The sequence below is a fragment of the Thermobia domestica genome, chromosome 13 (genome assembly GCF_964235325.1).
Source record: "Thermobia domestica chromosome 13, izTheDome1.hap1.1, whole genome shotgun sequence".
NCBI classification, from domain to species: domain Eukaryota; kingdom Metazoa; phylum Arthropoda; class Insecta; order Zygentoma; family Lepismatidae; genus Thermobia; species Thermobia domestica.
In genome coordinates this window covers 186,496,799-186,512,195 of record NC_137466.1, presented here as the reverse complement: position 1 = coordinate 186,512,195, position 15,397 = coordinate 186,496,799, and the positions used below count along the sequence as shown (strand labels likewise).

Below are 15,397 nucleotides of genomic sequence, written 5' to 3'. Positions count from 1 at the left end.
TTGACTTCTAGACATACATATACGTTCTTTCTCTTCACTAAATTCCTCCTAATCTGATTCAAAGACAATCTATCTCATATCTTATTTGCACAGACTCTCATCGAAATATAAGTAATTCCAAGCATGTGGCAAATTCATAAACATTTTCTACCCAACTAAACTACTCCTAATATACAGGTTATAACACTTTTACGTCATTATTAGCAGCATTTTAGGAACTGAAAATACGCTGTAAAATTAAACGAATAGCTTTAGGGTCCAAACAATAATCATTTTATGAACACAATATACGCGTATATATATTAAGATTTCCAACTATCAAAAGAAAATCATATCTAAAACTTTCTTTTTACTTTTGCCTCTCTCATTCCTAGATACATATAATATACAATGTGCGTTTGTTTATTCTGGAGAGAGCGTGTGAACGCCCAAAATCTTCTGATAAGGGAACCGCTACTCATAAATTGTGTCTGCTGCAAATGAACGCAAAGAATGTACTGTTTGCACACTATGATAACAACACCACAACAGATAAGCAGAATGAAACAAACATTATACAGGGATCTCGTACACCTAATTTCGTTTTTTTTTTCTTTTAGAAAAAGGACAAAAGTTTAATTCCTTAACAACAACATCAAAAGAACTAGTGTTTATCTGAAAATTTACATATTTTTACTTTATATTCCTTAGTTCGCCCAAAATACCGATTTTCGAAAACAAAAGTCTTGCGGAAAAATTACAAGGCATAAGTTAAGTGATATTCAAAATTAAAGGTTAAGAGTTAAGTACCGTATATGTACTGTTCTACTGCTAGTAACACAATCATTAAACGAAATGAAATCTTTTAGTGTAACATTCATAATCATAAAGAAATGCTTGATACACGTATCAGTTTATGGGGTCCCTGGTTCGATCCCAGCTCCCGCCAAGTGAACTTTCTGGTGGACAAACATCGTGTGCGTGGGTTTCCTCGCTGGTCTCCCGTTTCCTCCCACTTTCTTCATTTCACTCATCTCTCATCATCACCGTCTCCTTTAGCCTAACTGGCATAACCGTGGGTCGTAAAACTTAAAAATTTTATTTCATTTCATTTTCACGTATCAGTTTGACCTTAACAGCAGGCGTGTCCTTGAGCTTGTTATTGTTGGCCATGAATGCTATTTTGTTTAGCTCCATAAAAATTTGATTTTGCAAATTTTCTCGTAAACTACGCATAAGAATTTTGTGCAGGTCAATGAAATCTATAGATTGACATATGTTTCATTTTTGGACATTATTACTATTATTATTGGAGCCACGGTGGCTCAGTGGTAAAGCGTTCACCTCTGGTGCATGGGGTTCTTGGTTCGATCCCAACTCGCGCCAAATGAGCTTTGTGGTGGAAAAGCATCGTGTGCATGGGTTTTCTTGGGGTTCTTCCGTTTCCTTCCACTTTCTTCATTCCATCATTTCATTCATTTGTCATCATCACTCTCCTTTAGCTTAGTCGTGGGACGTAAAACTTAAAGATTTCATTATTATTATTATTATTATTATTATTATATTATTGTTATTATTATTATTATACCCTAATAATATTGTATAAATCGGCGATGCAAGAACTGAGAGAGTGAGATAATGGAGGGGCACGGTGGCTCAGTGGCTGAGCTACTTACCTCTAGTGCGTGGTGTCCCTGATTCGATCCCCGAACAAGTAAGTTTGTGGTGGACAACATCGTGTCCGTGGAGTTTTCTCGGAATATTCTCGTTTCCTCCCATATCTCATTCCACTAATTCTTCCATTATCATTCACTTGCCCTAATCATCGCACCTCCCTTAGCCTAAAGGGCATAAACGTAGGACGTTAAACAGAAAGATTTCATTTTGTTTCATTTTACGAGATAATGGAAAAAGTTACACCACCTGGAAAGTCATAATAAGCTCTTTTTGCTGAATGCCATGCTGATATTTTAGAGAGTTGTCTAAAAATGATTGAGTGCTTATGTTGAATGTATTCTACCAATATTCGCATTCTACTGTTCGCTGCTTTGTTTGTTTTGCGTGCGGTGCTTTGTTTAATCACATAGTTCAGAAATTTGGTTTCCCAAAACTCCTTAATACATTTACCCTGTCCGTGTATCCGTCAAACCGAGAGACAAAACATCTCAAGAACTATTTAATGGACCACCATTAACTTTGGCCACCACGTAAAGCGTCAAATATTACCAATAGAGTTCGTAGATGGAGATGCTACTCGAAACGGAAGTGGTAAGTATCAACCATTTCCGGTTTTAATGTTGTTCAATATAGAGCAAAAAACGGTAATAGATAGCAAGAAGCGGTTTTCTGCAATCGAATAATCGTTTTATTTAATCTCTATCCTTAACTCTCTACTATAACCGGAAGTAACAGAAATCCACTGAACTTCCGGTTACAATAGTTATCTATATAGACTAAAAATGATAAGAGCGAGTCAAACCGGAAGTGACACAAATCAATCACTTCCGTCTTATAGAACATATACCGAGAAACTTTTCTGCAATCAAGTGTCCCAAAGTATACATATATTCCACCTCCACTCTAATCTCTTTCTCTACTAAGACCGGAAGTGGTGGAAATCTGCTACCACTTCCGGTTATAATAGTGACCCTCCATAGAGCAACAACATACAAGCTAGCTAGGAATGCTTCCTTGATATGAATCTAAGATCCCAAAGAATACAAGATTTGAAGGGCGCCCATGTTGCGGTTTCCAAGGGGGGGGCAAGTATAAGCGACGTTTCAAATATAGTTTCAAATTTTGCTGTAACTAATGTAAAAATTCTATTGTGTTTTCGATATTCCCAAGTATAATTTCCTCTAAGGGAAAGGGGGCTAGCACCCCACCTTGGCCCCCTGATGGGCGCCCTTGCAAGCTTTTATATTTCAGGAATTGCTAGAAGGACCCCACGCACCAGAGAAGAGAGTTCCACTACTACCACTAGATAACCGCAACCCCAGCCTCAATGTGGGAAAAATCTAAATTTTAATCCAACCAAGATTCCATTGTAAACATGTCTTGTTTCATACAGCCTCATTGCTAAAAAGTTACGTTAATTATTAATCAGTTACTGAACGACACGATTGTTCTGGATGTAGACGTGAAATGATGCCTGAAAATGCGTTTGAATGAAATATGTGATTGCGTTAGCAAATCAAACAAACTCTACTGCATAAAATAGTACGCACTAATGAAAAAGAAACTTAACAGCACTGTGTTAAAGCATTTCTATTGGCATTCACTCATCAACAGAATGGGCAAATTAACGGGTGGTGAGTTTTGAGAATATATACTAACATATGGAGAATGTCAATTTTTGAGATCTACTGTTGTTATCCATTTCCCTCTGTTTATCATCAATACATATTTATTTAGTATATCTTAAACTACGTTTAATGTATCATGTCAGTTCTAAATGGATTTGTCCTGTAAGTTAAACCTAGATAATAAATCAAAATAAATTTCCAAGTTTTATTTTTAAAGTTTAAAGGAGATTTCACATTCGACGAAAAACATTTCTACTAAAGAAGGCTTTGTTTTGAAAGATTAACGAGTGCAATTATTTTTTAAGTTACATCAATTTATTTTCCATTACCTCCATTTTTCGAACTTCTGTTATGAGCTACTTTTACACTACAAGAACTGTGCCTGTAAAGTTAGATGCTTGTGTAAGAAGTTATGAAACCTATTTTGATTCAAAAGAAATGCAATCTTTAAGTTTTACGTCCCACGAAAATGCTAGCTAGGCTAAAGAAGACGATGATGATGAGAATGAATGACAATGAATGACAATGACAACGAATGACAATGAATGAAATGGTGGAATGAAGAAAGTGCGATAAAACGGGAGAACCCCGAGAAAACCCATGCACACGGTGTTAGTCCACTACAAAGCTCACTTAGCGCGAGCTGGGATCGAACCAAGGATCCCATGCACCAGAGGTGAACTTGATTCAAAAGAGTTCGTTCCGAAGCACCACTTTTGTTAATTTCTAATGCCACTCATCAAAGGATTAAACATGCACCAACTTGCCATTTTCCTTTCATGTCCACAGAAATGATATAAAAGGTATTTCTTTCTTCGTCCTACGATTGTGAGTTTGGGTTTTCGTGATTTACGTTCAAATGCAATACCAAGAGAATGAAGGACAGGACCTACTACGAACGTGGACTTCGATTCATAACCCCTACACTATAGACCTTTCCCCACCATATTATCCTTCCTTCAAGAGAGCTGTATTTAGTATTATCCACAATACGAGATTTAGAGCTGTCTCATCTCGAATCGATGAACTGAAAGTGAAGTCTCGTCTCGAAAAAGTGCACATGTTTCTATTGGAAGAGTTCTATCTCATCTCATGTATCGATAAGAAAATTCAGTTCTGTCTCGTCTAGTCTCGTTGTCTACATTAGGTAGATTACAGGACTACATCGCCGATCCAGGCACCTACGATTATGGCCTGTAGGCAAAAGTACAAGTAATTAATGAAAGTGAATGATTAGATAGAATAAGAACGAGTAAGCCTGCCATATTTTTTCATGAGAATACAGGACACGTTCGGTCCCCTCCCCCCCCCCTTCCTCTCCAAACTTTCCAACACAATCCGATGAACTGTAGCTCTGGTTATGAACAACAGGATAATAGGCGAAATTTCTCTAAGCTGCAGCTACTTTTCTCTCTTCGTTTCCTGCAGTTAGTTGTACGGAGTGGAGATATTTACAATCCAATATAAAAGAATCGGATTAAAAACTCAATATGACTCTTACAAAAATGCTTTACAGGAAAACAATATGCAAATAATCTCGATTTATTTAAATCAGTGATACAATCTACCTTCAACATTCTTCGCCCATTTGTAATATTTATTTACGTGGCTGTATTTGCCAATATAACGTTTCTCAGTTTAGTCTGATGAAAACTTAGCTGATTTTTCTCCTTTCATAATGTGTAATTGTCAGAGCCTGATTTACATATTTCTAAGCCGACCAAAGTACAATTCTGCACTCCTATTCCCTCAAAACGATTATTTATAATTCTCGTTAACTTATCGAATGTCTTGCTGAAGAAAAAGTCATTCATCTTTTCTTTGCTTGTACACCACACCGGCCATCTTGTTATTTTTTGTATGTATGTGTGTGTGTGTTTGTGTGTGTGTGTGTGTGTCCGAGTTTCTAACAAGTGCAATGGGAAAAGTAACATTGCAAATTTTGCAGTCAACTTCATAGTTCAACTTCGTTGCTTCCAGAAACGGGAACAACTTCTTCAAATTGAAAGAATATATGCACTTCAGTTTAGGCATTCTTGTTGATACAAAATTGGAATACTTCACTTGTAATGTATTATCAACGACAGTTCAGCTCGTACACTTTATCAAAGATTGCAGATCCCTTGACTGCTAACAGACAACTTCAACTCTAAGCTGCGATGACTGTCCCGTTTTTTTACGGGACGTATGGCAGGGTTAAGAATGAGGGAGCAAAGCGAAAACTTTCGAGAAAAGTCCGGTCCCAAAAATTTAAATGGCGTATTATTGAAAATGAAATGAAATCTTTAAGTTTAACGTCCCACGGTTATGCCGGTTAGGCTAATGGGGACGGTGATAATGAGAAATGAGTGAAATGAAGAAAGTGGGAGGAAACGGGAGAAACCCGAGAAAAACTCACGAGCACGGTGTTTGCCCACCACAAATTCCACACGGCGCGAGCTGGGATCGAACCAGGAACCCCAAGCACCGGAGGTGAACGCTCTACCACTGAGCCACTAGTTTTATTGTTCATATGCTTGTCTTTATACAAAAAGTGTACAAGAACCAGACTGACTCCTAGGGTACTACAATACAATATGTCTTACATACAAGAAAAGGAAAATGTAAGTATAACAATAACCACGAAAAAAAAATTAGAAACGAAAAGATAAACCTACATCCTGAGTTGTAGCTTTTTTTTTTTTTTTTTTTTTTTAACGAGAAGGAAGGAGATTACTGCAACACCACTTCTAAAAACCTACTAAAATACTGCCTGTCCAACTCGGGGGAAAAGAGCTTTCGGCGAGTGCGTTTTAAAAAATCCAAGTAGGTGCGAGCATCCAGCAAAGGCACATGGCGATGGATATACACAATTGTACAAGCCAGTATAAAAAGCACAGCGTGGTGTTTGGTCTGTGGAAAATAACGAAAATCCGGAAACAAAACATAGGATACTGTGAACTGGTGTGGAGGTCGACGACAAATTCGTCCTAAGAAGGACGTGAGACAGTTCCAGATAGCTGGAGCACCCACACACTGATCGTACCGGTGGGATAGAGTATCTTCTTTGGCGCATCGAGAACACAGTGGGTCAGGAACACGTTTCAGCTCAAATAAACGAGAGCGCGTAGGCACCAACTGATGCACCACTTGAAACCATTCAACCTGTAGGTATGAAGGTAATACTGGGGCAAAGATATTAGCCCATACCTGTGACCACGTAGTCTGAGGATATCGGTGAGGAATTCGGAGAATAATCTGATCGTTAGGCAACGAGAGAAGGAAGTTATACAAAGTGCGAGAATTGTATCCTGTAGGGCAGAGAACCACACCACTGTATGTCCAATAACGTATTAGTGAAGTAATGTACGTCGGACAACAATCAGCAAAGTTAATAAACGGGGGGCTCACAGGGTATTCATAACTAGGCCAAAAACATCGTATCCATTGCTGTGTGAAGGATTCGTTAATAGCAACTGCCGCGTAGAAATCGAGCATAAACAGAGTTTGACATTTCAATCTGAGATGTACTAGACCCAACCCTCCCTGTGAACGGGGAAGATAGAGTCCTGCACGTGGAATACGAAAATAGAAGCCACGCCATATATTCCATAGGAATAAGGAGTCAAACCGCTTAGCGAACAATTCCGGTAAGGGGAAAATTCGAGCCCGGTACCACAGCTTGGGTGCAATGTAAATATTGATAAAGTGAATACGATGAATTAAATGAAGGCGACGGAAACGCTGTGAAAACAAAAGCTGCCGAATTTGTAACAACAACGGGGACCAAATCTCCTCGAAAAGGGGAGTAGGTTGTGACGTAAACGGGATACCTAAGATCTTCAAGGAAGTGACGTGAGGTACACACGGCACCCCGGGCTCGTTAGCAGGTAAATGGAAACCATTGAACTGTAATAGGTTAGTTTTCTGTACATTATACTGTAATCCGGAACAAAGTGCAAAACGTTGCAACACTGCAAAAACCCGCGCCATAAGAACAGGATCCACTCCGGTGATGGTGACGTCATCCGCATACCCGAATATATTTTGACTCAAAAAACGGGAGGGTCCAGGGGGGTGCAGGGTGGCCAACTGTCGAAGTAAAGGATCTAATGCAAGTGCAAAAAGTATCGTTGACAAAGAACATCCTTGCCTTAATCCACGTTTCAGCGGAATAAGAGGGGACAGGTGTCCGTTAATCTGTATACGGAAATTGGCCGTGGTATATAAATTGTTAATGACTGTGCGGAAGGCTAAAGGAAACCTCCAGGCTTCCAGCACCTGCAACAAAAAACTGTGATCCAAACTGTCGTACGCTTTTTCTAAATCTACAGCTAATGCACCCGCAGGCACCTGCCGAAAATGAAAATAAGCAAAAATATCGCGCAAAGAACGAAGAGTATATGACAGGTTATGCGTAGCATGGAGTGCTGCCTGATAAGGACTAATGTAGTGACGGATGATTGGTCGAAGTCGGGCTGTAAGCACTTTAGTGAACAACTTAAGATCGACGGGCAATAAAGAAATAGGTCGATAGTCCTGAACATAATGCGCTGTGCGGGATTTCGGAATGAGGACTAAGATAGCGGTATTACGACCCACTGCTTCGCCTTGTAACCAAGCATTGAATAAAGCGGTAATAGAGGGACTGAGGTGAGACCAATACTGTTTATAAAACTGGATATTTAATCCGTCTTCTCCGGGGGCACTACTGCCCTTTGCCCGCCTGAGGACTGCGAAAATTTCCTCCGCACTAATGGGATTGATCAATGTCTGACACTCCTCATCCGTGAGATGGTGAGATAACGTGGACAAAAACTCCGGGGCATATGAGTAGTCTATGGGACGCGCACGTGCAAAGTCTGTATAGTAGCGCGTGAACTCTTGTAAAATCTGCGAACAATTAGTAGTAGAAGTGCCATCTCCCAGAATGAGAGAATGAATGGCGGTGGAACGCCGTTGTCGCAAAATCCTATCAACATGATAAATAGTTATAGTCTCCTCCGGAAAGCGATGATAAAAGTCTTCCGACAAATACGCACTAATCGACGTGTGGGAGTAAATAGTTTTCAATCGGTGTTTGATACCGTTAATACAAGCCAGGTTCTCCAGAGAAGGCGGAGCATTCCAAAATTCACAGAGAGCTTGATATAAAAATTCATGTAAATGGTGGTCGTCTTCCCTCGCGACCCGCCCTTGCCATTGAAAAAAACTGCGTAATTTAGGTTTACAATATAAATTCCACCAAGAAATAACAGAGGGGTAGTACCGCTGCATGCTGCACCAATAAGGTAAGCGACGCGAGAATTCCTCTACAACCTGCGGGCGAGACATGATGTCATTATTAATCTTCCAATAGGAAGGGCCCCGGGCCGGTGGTAGCAAGAAAGGCATTTTAAAGGCTACTTCAATCGAGGCATGATCGGACAGCGCCACAGGAATTGTATTTTGTTGTATCACCGCAGTGCATAAACTCTCTGAAATGTAAGCGCGGTCGATTCTACTCTTCGTCGTAGTAGTGCAGTGGGTGAATACATGCTTAGAGTTTGACACAACTAAAGCGTCTTTTAACTTTAGGACACGAATAAGCTCTGACAAAGTAGGACAAGGCGTGGTAGGCGTAAGAGAATCTCGGGGATCTACAATTGCATTGAAATCTCCGGCAATTATACAATGAGGAATTCCCGGAGGAAGTAAAGAAGGAATGGTAGTTGCATAAAACTCGTTCCTCTCTTTTGTACGTGTAAAGCCAGAATGACCATATAATGCTATAAAACAAATGTTCTGAATATAACAACGTATAGCCCTTCCTTCGGGGGCTAACACAACACGATCATAACTCAGACCCTTTCGCACCAAAATCGCAACCCCAGTCTCTTGGTCGCGGTTAATAATAACTTGATAATTGGTAAGAAAATCCAAAGATGTAAGCAGAGAACTTATTTCTTGTAGAAAACACACGTCTGGTCGGCGGCTTTCGATGAACTGTTTTAGAAGGGCCTTATTATGATCGGAACTGATTCTATGAATATTGAGTGATATTAACTTAAATGAATTTACTGGTAACATTATAAAAGCACTCAAAGAGAAAACTTTAACAAAAAGAAAAAAGTACTTACAAAGGTGAAAGGAATTCTTTCCCATGAACACTAGTAAAGTGACGCATTTTGAGACGAATAGAAAACAAACCGAGTGAACTTTCCTTTACAAACACAAAAACTAACACTGCCATATACCTCATAACAGACAATGCGGACGAAGCCCTGGAAAGCAGGTGTGAAGGTCAATAGCGAAGAGTAAACACACCACGCCTCAGGGCAATTCTGAGTCAGATATTGCCCGATGTTGTGATCGTAATTCGCGTGGCTCAGCTTGGTCTATCCCTCGTGTAACATCAAGGGCACACTGTTCCTTCTTTCGTGTAGACGTTCGAGTAACTTTCCTTCCTTTTTGTTGTGAAGAAAAATCAGCTTGCACAGAAGTAACACTATGTTCAGCTGAAGACGGGACATTATTGTCTTGCACTTCAGACAAAGAACCAGACTGAACTGTTAACACTTCCTGCTCCGACGGACGAGTCGAGTCAAGTTCCATGACATCCACAGGCGTATTCTGTAAAGGCGGGGGTCGCAGTTTCACTTCAGAATCTTCCATAACTAGAACATTATTTGTTAGAGATGAATTCACTTCGGGGGTTCGTACTAACACTGGAAACTCGGTGGTATCAGTCAATGAAGGCAAGCCTGAGGAACTCTGAGCAGGGGCCCGGGGGGCAGGGACCGAAAGCGAAGGCGGGCCAGAAGAGGGAAAAGAGCGATGCACTTTGCCAATCTCCGTCATGTGTAAAGACGTCTGTTCAGGGGCGGCCGTAGTTGGTTTTGCGTTCTTCAAATGGCACGTGGCTATCGTATGAAAATTGCTCTGACATCTGAAACAAGTAATAGGCTGCCCTTCATAAGACACACTCACCTTACAACCGTGCACTATGATACGGGATGGTATATGCTTATGTATTTCCATATGAACAATACGTACGCCACTGTCTATGCCAGGGGGAAAAGGGGCACTCCATAATTGTGGTTCCACTTTGCGCACTTTACCATAACTTTTGAAATGATCTTCTAGGAATGCTAACGGTAATTCAAGAGGAAAGTCATATATACGCACCAACCGAATGGGGTCATCAGCGGGGACTATCCTTACTGTGCTTGTTTCCCCAGACACATGCGTGAATTCTACAGACGAAGGAGCTGTTGCTGCGAAATGTTCATAGGCTTGTAAATCTTTAAACTTAATATATATGCTATATGATTCCGCATGTAACTGGAGCGCACAAATGTTGTCGAAGATACGAGGAAACTTATTTTCCAACCACTGATACACTTGACTAGCATTAGGTTTTACATTTCTATATCTTCGGTCAAATATTAATTGAAATTGTAAGTCCTTCTTATATTCCATACTACTACAAGCTATTACACTGCAAAACACTGTACACACAGGGTGAGAATTCACCGAGCACACTAAAGCACAAACTTGTGGAAAAAGCACGAGTCTTTTCAACTAACGTATGAGTAGCGATATCAGGCACTCTAATGGGACCAACACTACTCACGATGTGAACAGCTCGAGACGACGAGCTCAACTGCCACCGCGCCGCCCTGGTGTATTATTGAATCAAGGGAAAAATTAAATGTTTCAGTTTTACATTCCACGGTAGATTATGGTTTCTCCATCTGTGGTATACGTACCACCAGGGAAGCGAGTCGCTGCTGGGCGGTACTACGACTTGTGGAAAAGTTCGAGAACCCTGATGTAGGCTCAGCGGCGGATCTGGAAAATAAAAACTGGGGGATAGCCAGAACCCAGACTAAGGAAGATATAATATGACTTACTTTACCATAATTTTTTAAAAATATATAAATAATAGCTTAAATTATTTTTGTCATTGAAAAACTGGGTGCCTCGGGCTAGATCTGCCACTGTGATTAATTAAATTTAATGAGTATGAAATGAATTAATGAAGTGAGAATGTTAGAGGAAAGGAAAAAACCAAGAAAATCCGCGAACATGATGTTGTTCACCAGAAACCCACAAGGTTTTGCAATCGAACCCGGAAATTCTATACCAGAGACGAGTACAACACCATGGAGCCACCGCCATTTTTCACAAACATATACCACGTATGAACGATAATTCTATCAAAGAATATAAAGCGATTTCGGTGGCTATGTAATGCTTTAAAAAAAAAGAACAGAAAAGAAAAGAAACAAAGAAGATAAACGAACAGAAACGTTAAAGTCGGTCAGGAGGTTTTAAGGAAGTAGTTGATCCTCAATCGACAGAGAAAAAGAAGGAAAAGGAAAAAGTTAGGAGGATCTGGGAGCCCAAAGATAAATAAGCAAAACCCGTGAACACAATCACTACCGGCTAAAAGCGGATTAGACGAAGCATCACCCATTCTCGGAATTTTACAGCATCTGGAACAAAAAGCTTCTGCTATGTTTGGCATTCTGAGTACACAATGAACAAATCTTTCCTTCTCCGAGTATCTGGATACTATAGCTTATGATACTAAAAGAAAGAAGAAAAAAAAACAAGGAAAGAGGAAATATTGCTGCACGTAGTAAATTTTGATTACAAAAATAGTATGTTAGCTGTAGCTGGTTCTTGCTTCGATTCCCACTAGGAGATGTTGAGGAATTACTTGAATTATTAGATATTCGAACGCACAGAGTGAAAAACAATGCGTTGACCATACATTATCCACTTAAATGTGTGTGGTTTCTGGCCGTTCGTAGCCTCAGACTAGCCCCTTCCAGACTCACACGGACACGTCTAATTCAACAACAAGATTGGCCGCCCATCGTTGAAACCAGTTCGAAATCCATATGACGTGTGGCATGGTCTGGTCCCAATACATTTCAGTTAACTGAATCACCCCACGTAAGGGCTCAATTGACGTTAATCCGTGAGGCGACTCTTAGTCCTAGGTCGTCCTATAAATATTCGCATTATTTTGCTAAGTAATCTGGTTTTGGCAGGTCCTGGAAATATTTTTTTCAATCATCTAAAGTCCTCTCGTGATTAAGCGATTAGCATACCTGCCTTTGGCGTGGAAGCCGTGGGTTCGATTCCCGACGGAGTTTACGTGGGGAATTGGAAGAGGATAGGACGTCATTTCATAAGAACACTGTAAGAGTTATAATTGATCTTTGGATCCATGTCAGTTAACCATGAAAAGTTGCCTGAAGAATCGGGGCTCTTTAATAACTGACTTCGTCTCCACACCTTTACATTACAAAAGGAGCGTCTTTCTCTCTCTCTCTCTCTCTCTCTCTCTCTTGAATGATTGTGAAGTTCAAAAGCGAGGCCTTCTCTGAAGCTAATAAAAAAGAATTATTATTATTATTAAATGAATCGGCAATAAGTACGAACACAATACGTTGTTCAACGTTGCAACGATGTCCATTGTAACTGCCATGGTTTCTTATGAAATGGGGTTCTATCCTCTTCCGATTTCCCATCCACAACCCACTCAAAGCTGTCGCACCTCTGCAATATTCAACTGTGAAATTTTGTCAGCTGGCTCTGCGTCACCCTGTATATCTTGAAAGGAAAATATAAAAATGTTACAAGTTTACTTTTATGAAAAGAAATCCAAAACCAATCCTTCATTTAAAGCAAGAAAGATAATCCAAACAAAAGGAAAGAAATGCAAGAGCCTAAGATAAGGACATTCTATTTCTAGCAGAGACATCAGGAGGTGATGATACTAAGAGAAAGAAGACCCCGGCCGGATCGACAGAGCAAAATCTACGCAGGATGCTATGCAAAATCCTTGACAAGGAGAGGCAAGCGAAGCTGAAAATTGACTTTTTTTTTTTTTTTTTTTTTAACCTCCACGCCACACTGCGGAGCGGACGACAGCTTTTGTCGAAATCGACTCCTCCAAAGATTGCGTCACAGGAAGTTACGCTCAGGATGTGACGTGAGTGTTTTCTTTTTCATTATTATTATTATTATTCATTTTAAGGACAAGTGCCGAGCTTAATAATTCTTTTTTATTAGCTTCAGAGAAGGCTTCGCTTTTGAACTTCACAATCATTCAAGAGAGAGAGAGAGAGAAAGAGAGAGAGAGAGAAAGAGAGAGAGAGAGAGAGAAAGACGCTCCTTTTGTAATGTAAAGGTGTGGTCAGTTAGAATGACACGCGATAATAAAAGCATTTGAGATAATAGTGACAAGGGTTTTAAAACAATTAAAATGAACAATCTTGTCCTACAAAATGTGACCACCCAGTTCTATTTTATATAACTCACGATTGATCTCTCTCACTGCATGATGTTTATTCATAACAGAAAAACATAAAATTTGCTTTCCATTTTCTCAATCCATATACTGCTGATGGTACACTGGTATAGTCCTATATAATCCATCTCTCTTCTAGGCAAGATACTGTGGTGGGGGACGGCCTATAATGTGAGGATTGACCTTGCATGATGGTCTGTGCACCCACAAACTGAGCAGGGTTCAAGCCTTGGTCTTAGATCGGGACCCATGTGAATATTAGTTCTCAACCTTCATAACCTAGTGTTGAATATAATCCAATTCAAAACTATGTATTTTCCATACTCTGTAAAAATTATAACATTATTGATTTCATATTGAGATACAGTGCCATAATATAAAATGATTATCACGATTTCACATTACCTGCTACACTTAGTTCAATCTTTGACCGTTGGAAGCAGTACTGTGCAATGTAAACAAAAATAGTGGATCACTCATCTGTTTATGAGCGACCTCCGATCACTACGCTTGATCTTATGAATGGCCGGCGACAAGTCCAGATCTAACTCCTAGTTTTTTTTTTTTTTTTTTGTGGGGTTACACTAAAGAGGAAAAGTACAAGAAAAAAACCTCGCACAATTGGAGAAATTGGAGGAACGGATTCAAGAGGTTATTGCTACCATTTCAACTGACTTCCTTCAGAAAAGTATCCATTATATTCTTCAGAAAAGTATGAGTTAACATATTCTTTTGTTCTCTTATCTAAAGAAGGACATGCATATGTTTCTCTAATTAATAAGAATCAATATTACAGAATTTATAATAACTCTCTAATGATTTTATTATATGCACAGGGTGTTTCAAAACAACACCGACAACGTTAGGGAGGTGAATCCTGACACCAAGGTAAGACCCCAAAAAAGTGTATACCCACCTGGATGCACAAATGCTTCCTTTCGGAGTTATAGGCTGCCGAAAACATGAAAAAATGAACTTTAAATTTCCATAGCTCCAAAGCTTTAGAACCTGCCGTACTCGGGTCAAGGCTTCACTTAAGAACTAATAAGTGCGCTATCTAAAAATACATATTTTAGAATCCTAAGATACTCACGCAACAATTTTTATAGAGGGAGTTCGGCTACGGGCATATAATTTGAAGTACTCACCAACTACCTCTATAAAAATTGTTGAGTAAGTTCCTCAGGATACTAAAACATGGATATTTGGATAGGGTACATACTAGTTCCTACGTGAAGTCTTGATCCGACTACGGTAGATCCGATAGTATTGGAGTTTCATGTTTCAACTCCGAAAGAAAGCATTTGTACACCCAGGTTGGTGTATACTTTTCATCTTATCTTGATGTCAGGAATCACCTCCCAAATGTTGTTGGTGTTGTTTTGAAATGCCCTGTATACACACATATATTCTATATATATATTTTTCAGGACTTAGTTCAATCGTTATGAGGAATCAAAACTTCCCTTACGTAGCAACGTCACAGATTCTAAACAATTGCATTGAGCCATAAGCATTGCTCTACGAATCCATTAAACAGTTATACCAATTGTTATGATAATAGATGGTGCTAGTATCAACATATATCGATTTTAACTTCCATTTGGAAAGAATCGATGTAATTATTTGTTAGATTGGTAGTTCATCTCTGTGGTTCTTTATATGCGACGTTGCCACATAATGCAATTTGTGTCCCTAGACGAAGACTCGAACAATATACAATTATACTGTATATATTTTTCGCTTTATTTTGATTTGTATATATACACACGAGGGCTATGCCGGAAGTTTTCAGATACTAAAATTCAAATAGCATTGCCGTGCT

At 39.6% G+C, this 15,397-nt stretch overlaps 1 protein-coding gene across 5 annotated transcripts in view; it reads right to left on the bottom strand.

Annotated features, from left to right (window-relative positions):
- The window catches only part of LOC145668851 (uncharacterized), a 695,269-nt gene that overhangs the window by 234,504 nt on the left and 445,368 nt on the right, over positions 1 to 15,397 (bottom strand). The window contains exon 1 of one of the 5 annotated variants that reach the window (XM_081737060.1): positions 10,879 to 10,990. The exons of 3 other annotated variants lie outside the window; for them this stretch is intronic. The gene's annotated coding sequence lies outside the window, so the exon portion shown is untranslated. Of the gene's footprint in view, positions 1 to 9,382; positions 9,706 to 10,878; positions 10,991 to 15,397 lie in introns of those variants that run through there. One more of the 5 variants, XM_081737059.1, reaches the window with a different exon arrangement.